Source organism: Archocentrus centrarchus, unplaced genomic scaffold (genome assembly GCF_007364275.1).
Source record: "Archocentrus centrarchus isolate MPI-CPG fArcCen1 unplaced genomic scaffold, fArcCen1 scaffold_26_ctg1, whole genome shotgun sequence".
NCBI lineage: Eukaryota > Metazoa > Chordata > Actinopteri > Cichliformes > Cichlidae > Archocentrus > Archocentrus centrarchus.
Window position 1 is genome coordinate 852,118 of NW_022060256.1, and position 11,515 is coordinate 863,632.

Consider the following 11,515-nt stretch of genomic DNA (forward strand, 5'->3'; position numbering starts at 1 on the left):
CCTAAAAGCATGAAGCCAGAGTCCTGCAGGCACAGGGAGAACATTCAAATTCCACAGAGAAAGGTTCCTACTGGACTTTGAACCCAGGACCTCAGTGATGTGAGATAACAGTGATCCCTGCAAGTTTAGCGGGTATGTAGCTCTTAACCCATACCAGTGTGTCCGAATGACATCACCAATTTAAGATGATGTAGCAGCAGGATGCAGCCTCACTGAGTCTCCATTGTAATGTACCAATGGAGTGGGGATTTTTTTTTTAAATGAGTGTGTGCGAGACAGAATACAGGGATTTGCAAACTATTTAAAGCCTTCACAGCACAGTGGGCACAGTTAGCACTGCTGCCTCACAGTTAGAATAATCTCTAGAAGGCCTGGGTTCAATTCCACCTTGGCCTGGGCCCCCCTCTCTCTCTATGGAGTTTGCATGTTTTCCCTGTGTCTGTGTGGGTTTTCCTCCTACAGTCCAAAGACATGCACTTACTGGGGTTAGGTTAATTGGCCACTCTATCTACCTCCCCTATATTTATGTATAAGAACAATTTTTTTTTAAACTCCACTAGTCACTTTATATCTATCTATCTATCTATCTATCTATCTATCTATCTATCTATCTATCTATCTATCTATCTATCTATCTATCTATCTATCTATCTATCTATCTATCTATCTATCTATCTATCTATCTATCTATCTATCTATCTATCTATCTATCTATCTATCTATCTATCTATCTATCTATCTATCTATCTATCTATCTATCTATCTATCTATCTATCTATCTATCTGTCTGTCTATCTATCTTGCTCATAAGTGTGAATGTGTGTGGATGGTTGTCTGTCTCTGTATTAGGCTGACGACCTGTACAGCATGTACCCTGCCTCTTGCCCTGGGATAGGCCATTGTAGTGTGTATAAGTCAAAAAACCTTTTATGCCTTAACAATATACAGTATGGTGACACCAGGTTCAGACATAGTTACTGTTGCCATAAAACGGCCTACTAAAAACTACATGCATGAGTAGTGAATGATTAATTAAATGCACACATTTATGTGCCTCCACAGTGTCAGATGATGTGCAACCAGTGACGCGAAAGGGTAGCTTTGAATTTGTGCGACCTGACTGTAAGTATAACTGGGCTCAGTCTGAATTTTTATGATTTTCATAAAATCTGAATCTCCACCATCCTGCAGCGGTTAAAGTTTGATGTGGCAGACAAGAACCCTAAAATCTCATGGGGAAAAACAACATACAAATTAACTTGCATTTTGAGCTTCAGTTTATTTGTTTTCTTTGTGGACAGACTTTAATCAGCTCCTAACAGAGGGAATACCACCACGGCTATTCTGTTTTTGTATAAAAGAGAATTTTGACCTGGGGTAGCAGGTCGGTCCAGCGGTTAGCACAGATGCCTCAGAGAAAAGTTTTTTTTTTAACCTTTTGTCTTCTGTGTTTACATGTCATGGCAGGTGTAATGAAACTCAAACCTTCCAGAAAGTTCAGCTTTTCTCTCGTTAGTCCACAGAATGCTTTCCCAGAAGTCTTGGAGATCACTGAGATGTTTGTTTTAAAATGTGGGACGAGCCTTTTTGTTCTTTTTTGGTCAGCAGTGGTTTTCTCTTTGGAGCTCTCCCATTGATGTCATTTTTGCTCAGTCTGCTTCTTTTGTTGAATCATGAACTCTGACCTTAACTGAGCCAAGTGAGGCCTGCAGTTCTTTAGATGTTGTTCTGGGTTCTTCTGTGACCTCCTGGATGAGTCGTCGATGCACTCTTGGAGTAATTTTGGTAGGCCGGCCACTCCCAGGAAGGTTCTCACTGTTCCAAGTTTCCTCCATGTGTGGATAATGGCTCTCACCGTGGTTCTCTGGAGTCCCAACACTTTAGAAATGGCTTTGTAACCCATTCCACACTGATAAATGTCAGTGAGTTTGTTTCTCAGCTGGTTCACTTTATCAGACAGGTTCTGTTTCACTGATTTCTTGATTCAGCAGGTCTGTAGTAACCAGGCCTGGGTGTGGTAGTGAAACTGAACTCAGCTTTCCAGAAAATGTGTTTAATCACAGTTAATTCACGATTTACCAAGGGGGTGGGGGGTGTCACTATTTCAAATATGGTCGGGTTTTGTTCCTTAATAAATGAAATCATAAATTTAAAGTGGTATGTTATATTTAATCAGGTTATCTTTGTCAAATATTAAAATTGCTTTGAGGATCTAAAATATGTCACAGTGACATATACGCAACCAAATTAAAAAAATCAGGAAGAGGCAATACTTTTTCACAGCATTTACCCACTGTTTGATTTTCAAAAATACTGGGAAATGCAGCAACTGTGTAGGTATGTGGCAATCAAATTGCACAGTTGATATTTACACACAGCAGAAACTATCACGCCTCATCTCAGGAAGCATCCAGGACCAACCACCTCAGCTGGCTCCTTTCAATGTGGAGGTGTAGCGGCTCTACTCTGAGCCCCTCTTGAATGACTGAACTCCTCATGCTTTATCTAAGGGAGAAGCCAGCCACCCTTCAGAGAAAATTAATTTCTATCACCTACTCATTCTTTTGGTCACAAGCCAAAACTTGCGACCAAAGGTGTGGTTAGTGATGTAGATCAACAGGTAAACTGACAGCTTAACTTTCACATTAAGCTCCCTCTTCATCAGAGTGGAACAGTACATAGTCCACATCACGGCGGAGTTGTAAACAAACTACTTAAGCTCCTCCACTTGAGGCAGTAACTCATCATTAACCTGGAATGAGTAGAAACATGGCCTCAGATTTGGAGGCACTGATTCGTATTCCTGTCATGTCACACTCAGCTATGAACTTTTTGAACTAGTGCCTGAGAAGAAAAAATACTTTACATAAATTACAATTTTGTGTACAAGTTTTGTCTGCTTTAATCTTTACTGGCACTGCAGTAACAGCAGCTTGTTTATGTCCCCTATAACCCACATTTGGTTTTTTAAAGAAACTTCAGACTGACACTTGTTAGAATGATGGATTTACTTTTGGGTATGATGGGGAACAGCTGGACTGTGAGGAGTTCAGTTGGGAACTTCATACTAGGAGAGACCAAGTTTAACACTGAGGAAGAACCAGACTGCTGTGTGAGAGTCAGTGGAGTGTTGAAAGGGAAGGAAATAGTTCTCACCAACACTCCAGATCTCCTGCATCCAAAAATCTCCCAATACAGACTTGAACAACACCTCCATATCTGCATGAATGTTTCTGCTCCTGGACCTCATGTGTTCCTGGTGGTTCTAAAGCCTGAAGAATTCATTGAGGAGCAGAATGAGAGGCTCTGCAGAATCCTTGGATATCTGAGTGATCGATCATTTGATCATTCACTGGTTCTGATACCAGCATCAAGTGAGGAAAATTTAGGAGTCACAGAAAGCTATATGAACAATCCACACCTAAAGGACATCATCAGAAAATGCAGAGACTACTTTTTATGGAAGAAAACCACTGAACCTTCAGAGCTGTTGAGATCCCTTGACTTTTCATAAAACTAGTGCTATTAGAGATTACATAGAGTATACTGAAACGCAAAAGCGACCTATTGTACTGAATGGGTTTGATACAGTTATAGTACATATTATATGCTTTGCTGTGCAGGTAATTGCCCTAAATTTTAGTGAGCAAAATTCTAGTTTTTAAATAGTCCCTAATTGGCCTCTGTGTCTGTATTTATAAATGTAGTTTAGTAGAATTAGCTGATAACCTTTACCCTGTCTGTTATTTGTTCCATCCATCCGCTTCCGCTTATCTTGTTCAGGGTTGCGGGGAGGCTGGAGCCTATCCCAGCTGACATAGGGTGAGAGGCAGGGTACACTCTGAACAGGTCACCAGTCTGTCACAGGGCCAACACAGAGAGACAGAAAACCTTTCACACTCACATTCACACCTCTGGGCATGTCTTTGGACTGTGGGAGGAAACCGGAGTGCCCAGAGGAAACCCACACGGACATGGGGAGAACATGCAAACTCCACACAGAGAGAGGGAGAGGCCTGGGCCAAGGTGGAATTGAACCCAGACCCTCCAGATGTTATTCTAACTGTGAGGCAGTTCTGCATAATTAATTTAACGGCTTCTTTCTTTCTCTCATTGTTGTGTTTCAGATTCTGCATTCAGAATTGTGCTGTTAGGAAAAAGTGAGCACAAAAAGAATAAACTTGGAAACTTCATCATAAGTAACCAAGGGAAACATTTCCAAAAGCATTCTTCAGCTGAGGAATGTGTGGTCATGTATGGGGAGTGGAAAGGATATAGTTTAACAGTCGTTAAAACCCCAAACATCTTCAGTCTGCCTGAGGAAATTATAAAAGAAGAAATGAGGAGATGTGCTCATTTTTGTACACCTGGTTCTGCTGCTGTTAGTTAAACCCTCATCATTCACAGAAAAGAAGAGACAAAGACTAAACTTCATCCTGAGTTTGTTCAGTCAGGATGCTTTAAAGCACACAATAGTTATCATGACACATGACCAGAGGTGGGAAGTAACGAAGTACAAATACTTCGTTACTGTACTTAAGTAGATTTTTCAGGTATCTGTACTTTACTTAAGTATTTATTTTTCTGACTACTTTTTACTTTTACTCCCTACATTTTTACACAAGTACCTGTACTTTATACTTCTTACATTTTCAAACAGAATCGTTACTTTTTAACACGTCAGAGAGAAGTTTGCATTTCCGGTCAGTGCGCCGTCAAACATCAAACGATCTGAGCCTAAACGGAGGAATAATAACACATAAGAGACAATCGTACTGGCGTATCCTCCATCATCGGGGCTTATCTCGTACAAAGGGATTAAATACGCAAACCCATACAATTAATGTATCATTTATAGCCCTATAATCAGGGGTCACAGCGGGCCGGACCGAGTCCGTAAGTTGCGCTGCGGCACATAAACAGCTTAGCTAGCGCTACTGAAGAGGAGCGAGCATGAAGGGAGTAACGTGTGGCAGGTAAATGCAACGTTTCTAAATGCTCAACAAATATCAGCAAACACACAAAGTGTGTGCAGTTTGTTACACAGTGTGTCTGCTAGCTAAAAGAAGAGCTGCTGCATTTCAGGGAGAGCAAAGAGAGAGAAGTTCACTCAGAGATGGAGAAAGAGGACAGGAGAGGAAGAAGAGAGGTTAGAATTAAAGGTAAGGACTGGAAAATAAACTGAAGTATGCTGACGTTGTGCAATTCAAAGATTCTATGAAAATACTGCAGTTTAGGTTAGCTTGTTGTACTGTATTTACAGTAAAGCTCTGTGTTGGTGCACAGAGACTGTGTTCATGGTCAGAGTTACAGGTTACATCAGTGCAGCAGAGATGAGTTTGAATCAAAGCTGCTGATGCTGAGATTCATTCACTGAATCCAACATTTCTACAGCCTGTATGCTGTCAGTGTAGGGGATGGAGATCAGCTCAGAGAGCTGTGAAATACTGGGTTACATCTTTGTGAGTTCACTTCATCCACACAGAGCAGTAAACCTCAGAGCAGCAGCAGCAGGTCAGCTGATCACAGCCTGCACACCAACATCATTTACTGCAGCTCACAATAGAAAGCTGTGATTCTTCTCCACATGCAGAGCCACTACACCTGATCTTAGGGTTCCTCCACCTTCTGAATCCCACTGTAACCCCTGAGTATCCTCATGTTGGTGTTTAGGTGGAGGCACAGTCACCCTCTACTATGGAGGACACAGAGAACAGAGCTGTGTTTAAATTCACTTTCACAGTTTGTGTCCTACATAACAGATTCAAGCTGAGTGCATTCATTAGAATTAAAATTTAGATTGGAATAACGTTTGTATTCTCATGTATTATTTTATATTATTACAATAATATATAATGAGGTTCGGTTTGTTTTACACAAAAATAGCTTGTAGAAACATCCTCCAAAGAACTACTTTTACTTTCTTACTTTGAGTACATTTCAGAGCCTGTACTTTTTTACTTTTACTTAAGTAGAGAAGTTGAACCAGTACTTCGACTTTTACTAAAGTATTTTTTAACATAAGTACTTGTACTTCTACTTAAGTACAGAATGTCAGTACTTTTGCCACCTCTGCACATGACACCACTGAAAGTCTGTCTATGAAACAGCTGCTTGAGGATTGTGAAGGAAGATTATACAGAATGTGTGAAAATGATCAAAGATCACTAATGAAGCAGGTTCGGAACATTGTGCGTCAGAACAAAGCAAACTTCCTCACGTTCACCGAAGAGACCACAAGACGACAGCCTGAACACATCAAAACATCTTTAAACCTGGAAAAATGGAGAGCATGTGTACTATGATGGATTAGAGGGTGTGGATCCTGGTTTAACCATGACAGTAATGCCTGCGCCTGAATGCAAACCATCTTTAAACCTGGTTCTGTGTGGGAGGAGAGGAGCAGGGAAGACTTCATTAGCCAAGGCCATTTTAGGTCAGACTGAGCTTCATTCAGTCTTATCAGAGTGTGTTAAACATCAGGGAGAGGTGTGTGGACGCTGGGTTTCCCTGGTGGAGCTGCCTGCCTTGTATGGAAAACCTCAGGAGGCAGTGATGGAGGAATCACTCAGGTGTATCTCCCTCTGTGATCCTGAGGGTGTCCATGCCTTCATCCTGGTCCTACCTGTGGCTCCTCCCACTGATGAAGACAAGGAAGAGTTAGAGACCATCCAGAACACGTTCAGCTCTCAAGTCAATGACTTCACCATGATTCTGTTCACTGTGGAGTCAGATCCTACAGATCCAGCTGTTGTTAGCTTTGTAAAGGAAAACAGGGACATCCAGGAGCTCTGTGAGAGCTGTGGAGGAAGATCTGTTGTTCTCAACATCAAAGATAAACAGCAGATCCCAGAGATGTTGGATGTTGTGGAATGAATTAAACGTTCTAAGGACAGCTATACAAGAAAAATATATGCATGCACTCAAATACAGAACAGGAAAAAACTACAGGCAGAACTTAAGGAAATGAAGTCAAAGATTAAGTCCTGGTGTATGTATTTTTTTTAAAGTACAACTCTGTCTTAAACTATTTTTCTTTACTGCATTTGAACCTCTACTTTAGTCACATTCACCATTTAATTTAACTCCATGCTTTCTTCTTTTACAGGTGGTGATGAGAAGCAGAGCCCAGAGCCTCTCAGGATTGTGCTGACGGTCGTTCTGTTGCTGTGGTCGACACTCCTGGACTGTTTGACACAGCTCTGTCCAATGAAGAGGTTCATGAGGAGTTGGTGAAGTGTATCAGTCTTCTGGCTCCAGGACCACATGTCTTCCTGTTGGTGATACAAGTTGGTAGATTCACAGCAGAGGAGAGGGAGACACTGAAACTCATCAAGAAAGTCTTTGGGAAGAATTCAGAAAAGTTCACCATTGTTCTTTTCACAAAAGGAGATTCACTAAAACGCGATTCGAAGTCTGTGGAGGAATTCATTGAAATGGAACATGATGAATCCTTAAAGAAGGTGATCTCTGACTGTGGAGGAAGATATCATGTGTTTAATAACTATGATGAACAAAACCACAAACAGGCCAGTGAGCTGATAACAAAGATTGAGGAAATGGTGGAGAAAAATGGTGGTGAGTGCTACACCAATGAGATGCTTCAAGAAGCTGAAGCAGCCATACAGAAAGAAGTGGAGAGGATCCTGAAAAGCAAGGAAGAAGTGATGCAACGAGAGTTTGAGGAACTTCAAAAACAACATGAAGAAGAAATAAAAGAGATGGAAAAAAGAAATACAGAGCAGAGGAAAGAAATAGAGCTGGACAGAGAACCGAGAGAAAAACGGCTTGAACAGATGAGGGAAAAACTTAACAATGAGCTTCAGAAAAAGAGGAAAGAACAAGAAACAAGGGAAGAAGAAGATATAAAGAAGAAGAAACAAGAAGAAACACACCAGCAGGAGCAGGAACAAGAGTTCAACGCTGTGCAAGAAGAAATCAATTCTACATCAGATCAGGCAAAGAGAACTGAACTAGAGCAGAAAAAGAAAAAGATGACAGAGGAACAACAGAAGAAGAAAGCGGAACAACAGGAATTTTGGAAAAAACGTAAAAAATCACAAGTACTCAGACAAAAGCAAGATGAAGCAAAACTCAAAAAGCTTCAAATGGATTATGAGCAGGAAAGAGAAAAGCATGAAAAAGAAACAAAAAAAGAAGATCAAAGCAGACAAGAACAAGAGGAAAACGAAAGAAAAGAGTTGGAGGAAAAATATAAGCAGAGTATCCATGACATGGAGAAGAGATATGAAGACGAAGCTAGAAAGCAAGCTGAAGAGTTCAATGAATTCAGAAAGAAATACACTATGAACTTTGCAGGCCTGATGGAAGAGCATAAGGAGGAGAAGGAGGCAATGAAGAAACAGCACAAGAGAGAAATGCAGGAGAGAGAGGAAGAGAACAAAAAAAGCTTCAAACTGTTAGACGATCTTGCAACTTACAAAGAAGAAAAGCTAAAAGAAGAACTGAGAAGACACAAAAAAAAGCATCTCAGAGAAATGGAGGAGCTGAAGAAACAACAGGAGCAAGAAACCAAACATTTAGAAGAGAAATACAAAAACAAATGTGTGATCCTCTGATGATGCTTCTGTGTTCATTCTAAATCAGCTCAAACACATTCACTAAAAGATGCCATGTAAACACATATTCTTTATTTTCCTGTAAACTTTACACACAAAAGGTTTTTTTCTGACTACAACTGTGACATGAAGACTGAAGATTTCTGTCTTTTTTTCATTTAAGATAAACTATGTGTGAATGTAATCTTGAATAGAATAGAATAGAATAGAATAGAATAGAATAGAATGCCTTTATTGTCATTATACGGGATGTACAATGAGATTGGAGGTACAATGAGATTGTACTAGAAGTGCTATCTCCTGGTTGTCAATTGTTTCCCCCTTTTTAATCCTGACTGCCAGTTCTTTCCATATTTTCATGGAGTTGAGGTGTTCTGGACTGTTGTCGTGAGAGGTGAGCAAAGAACTTGTGCATTTCCAATCTGTCAGGCCTGAGCTTCTTAAGTTCATTGTCCTCTTAGAAAAGACTTTGCAGCAGAAGCTGAAAAGTCTGTTTTTTTCTCTGAATAGACTAACCAGCTTCTGGGAATCTTTTCATCATTAACCATGACTGCAGTCCGGCCCACAATAACAACCTCATCGTCAAATTTGCTGACGACACCACAGTGGTCGGACTCATCTCGAAGGGAGACGAGGCAGCTTACAGAGAGGAGGTCTTGAAGTTGACAGCCTGGTGTTCAGAGAACAACCTGGTACTGAACACCATGAAAACCAAAGAGATCATCATCGACTTCAGGAAGCACAGGACTGACCCAGCTCCCCTCTACATCAACGGCGAGCACGTGGAGAGGGTCCACACCTTCAGGTTTCTTGGTGTCCTCATCTCTGCTGATCTCTCTTGGTCAGATAACATCACAGCTGTTATCAAGAAGGCTCAACAGCGACTTCACTTCCTGAGGGTCCTCAGGAAGAACAACTTGGACTCAAACCTGCTGCTGACCTTCTACCGCTCATCCATTGAGAGCCTGCTGACGTACTGTATCACAGTATGGTACGGCAGCTGCACTGAGGCAGACAGGGTCAGGCTTCAGAGGGTAGTCAAGACAGCACAAAGAATCGTTGGCTGCCCTCTCCCCTCCCTGATGGACATCTACACCTCCCGCTGCATCAGCAGAGCCAGGAACATCATCAAGGACAGCTCACACCCTGGCTTTGACCTGTTTGACCTGCTGCCCTCTGGCAGGCGCTACAGGTGCATCAAAGCCAGAACAAACAGACTCAAGAACAGTTTCTTCGCCAGAGCAATCACCACCCTGAACTCACACACTCACCCACTGTAACTGTGCAATATTATATTATTCATACTGAACAATATCTGACATTCCTATATTGTGTAATATCCAGTATTCATTCACTAATGCAATATTCATTCACCAAGTGCAATATTCATCATCTTCATTATTATATGTATACACATATTTACTTTTCTTACAATGTACAGATGCACCAATGTATGTATATATTTTTATACATGCTATTTTTTGTATATTTTACACATTGTTTATTTCTGTATATCTCTTGATTATATTAATCATACTAGATTATAATATTTTCATAATATTTTTATTTTAGAGAGTTTGATTTTCTGTTACATGGCACTGAACAGGAGTGGCCCTCCAATCTCATTGTACATCCTGTATAATGACAATAAAGGCATTCTATTCTATCTATTCTATTCAATGTCTTCTTGAAATACTGGTGAAGGCAACTTTTTCCATTCAACTCATTCCTGGGAAAAACAAAGTCAGCAGGTACCTCACTTGGTCCTCTGCAAACCAGCTGTGTCTGAATTCTGTCAGTCAGAGCTGAAGGCCAATTAGCAGGGTCAGTAGACAGAAGCTCATCCTCAGGAACAGGATTTGGTGGGATTTCAGGTTGAGGCATTTCTAATAAAGAGAAAATGGTATTGTCATTAGTATATGTTATTTACAGCATTTATAGTGTTTACAAAAGTAAAAATTTATGCAAAAACACACACACACACCTGAGGAGTCCTGCAAGGAACATGAGGCTGAAAAGGTAGATGGCTCCAGGACCATCCCTGAAGAGGCCTGTGTAGATGGTAGATGGCCCCTCATTAGACTCCAGGACCATGTCTGTGGCTGCTGTGGAAGTATCTGACTCCTCATTTTGGACATTGGGTGCTCCAGCTCCAAAATATTTCAGAAGTGCCCCTGAATTTACAATTAAGATAATATTATAAGTTAGATGACACTTACATCACACATGCATCAGTTACCCTATTAAAATGACCATGATGCACTTTATTAACATTTGTTAACATCCTATTAACTAAGCACAACACACAACAATTTATTTTAAAGGATATATGACGTTGACAACTTATTTTAAGTAGCCCATTAGTAGTTCTGCTCAGTTTACAGGTACAATGCCTGTCCTGCTATGATTTATCAGAACCAAAGAGGACCAACATGTAAGGTTTTCTGATTTTAAATGATCTTATCATAATCTAATGGAGACCTAATTGGATGTTTGACTGTTTTACAGACTGATTTTTAGCAATTCACCCTCAAACAAAACCTTTCAAAACTCTGAATTCTCTGTGCAGTTTGCATGTCTCTTGGCAGGTTGTTTTTGCCTGTCATTACAATGGAATATTTTTATAACCATTATGGACATAATGCAAATATTCTATGCATGGACCACATAACAGAGGCTGGCTCTGAGGCTCAGTCTGCAGCGGGCTGCTCAGCATGTCACTGAACCACCATCTTCACAGCTAAAGTTGTGAGGTCAGAACTTCTGTGATGAATGGCACAAGCTGATTTAAAAAAAAAAATCGGTGAAACTCGCGGTTAAAATCAAATTTTTCATTTTAAAACTGGAACCTCTCGCACTGTTTCACGTGCTTGAAAAAGTTTTCTGTGACGCAGCAGTCTCCACCTTTATTTGAGGACCATTTTTAACACTTTCAC

At 40.6% G+C, this 11,515-nt stretch overlaps 1 pseudogene; it reads left to right on the forward strand.

Moving 5' to 3' along the window:
- Positions 1-3,022: 3,022 nt before the first annotated feature.
- Positions 3,023-8,579, forward strand: LOC115775874 (GTPase IMAP family member 8-like; annotated as a pseudogene).
- Positions 8,580-11,515: the final 2,936 nt, after the last annotated feature.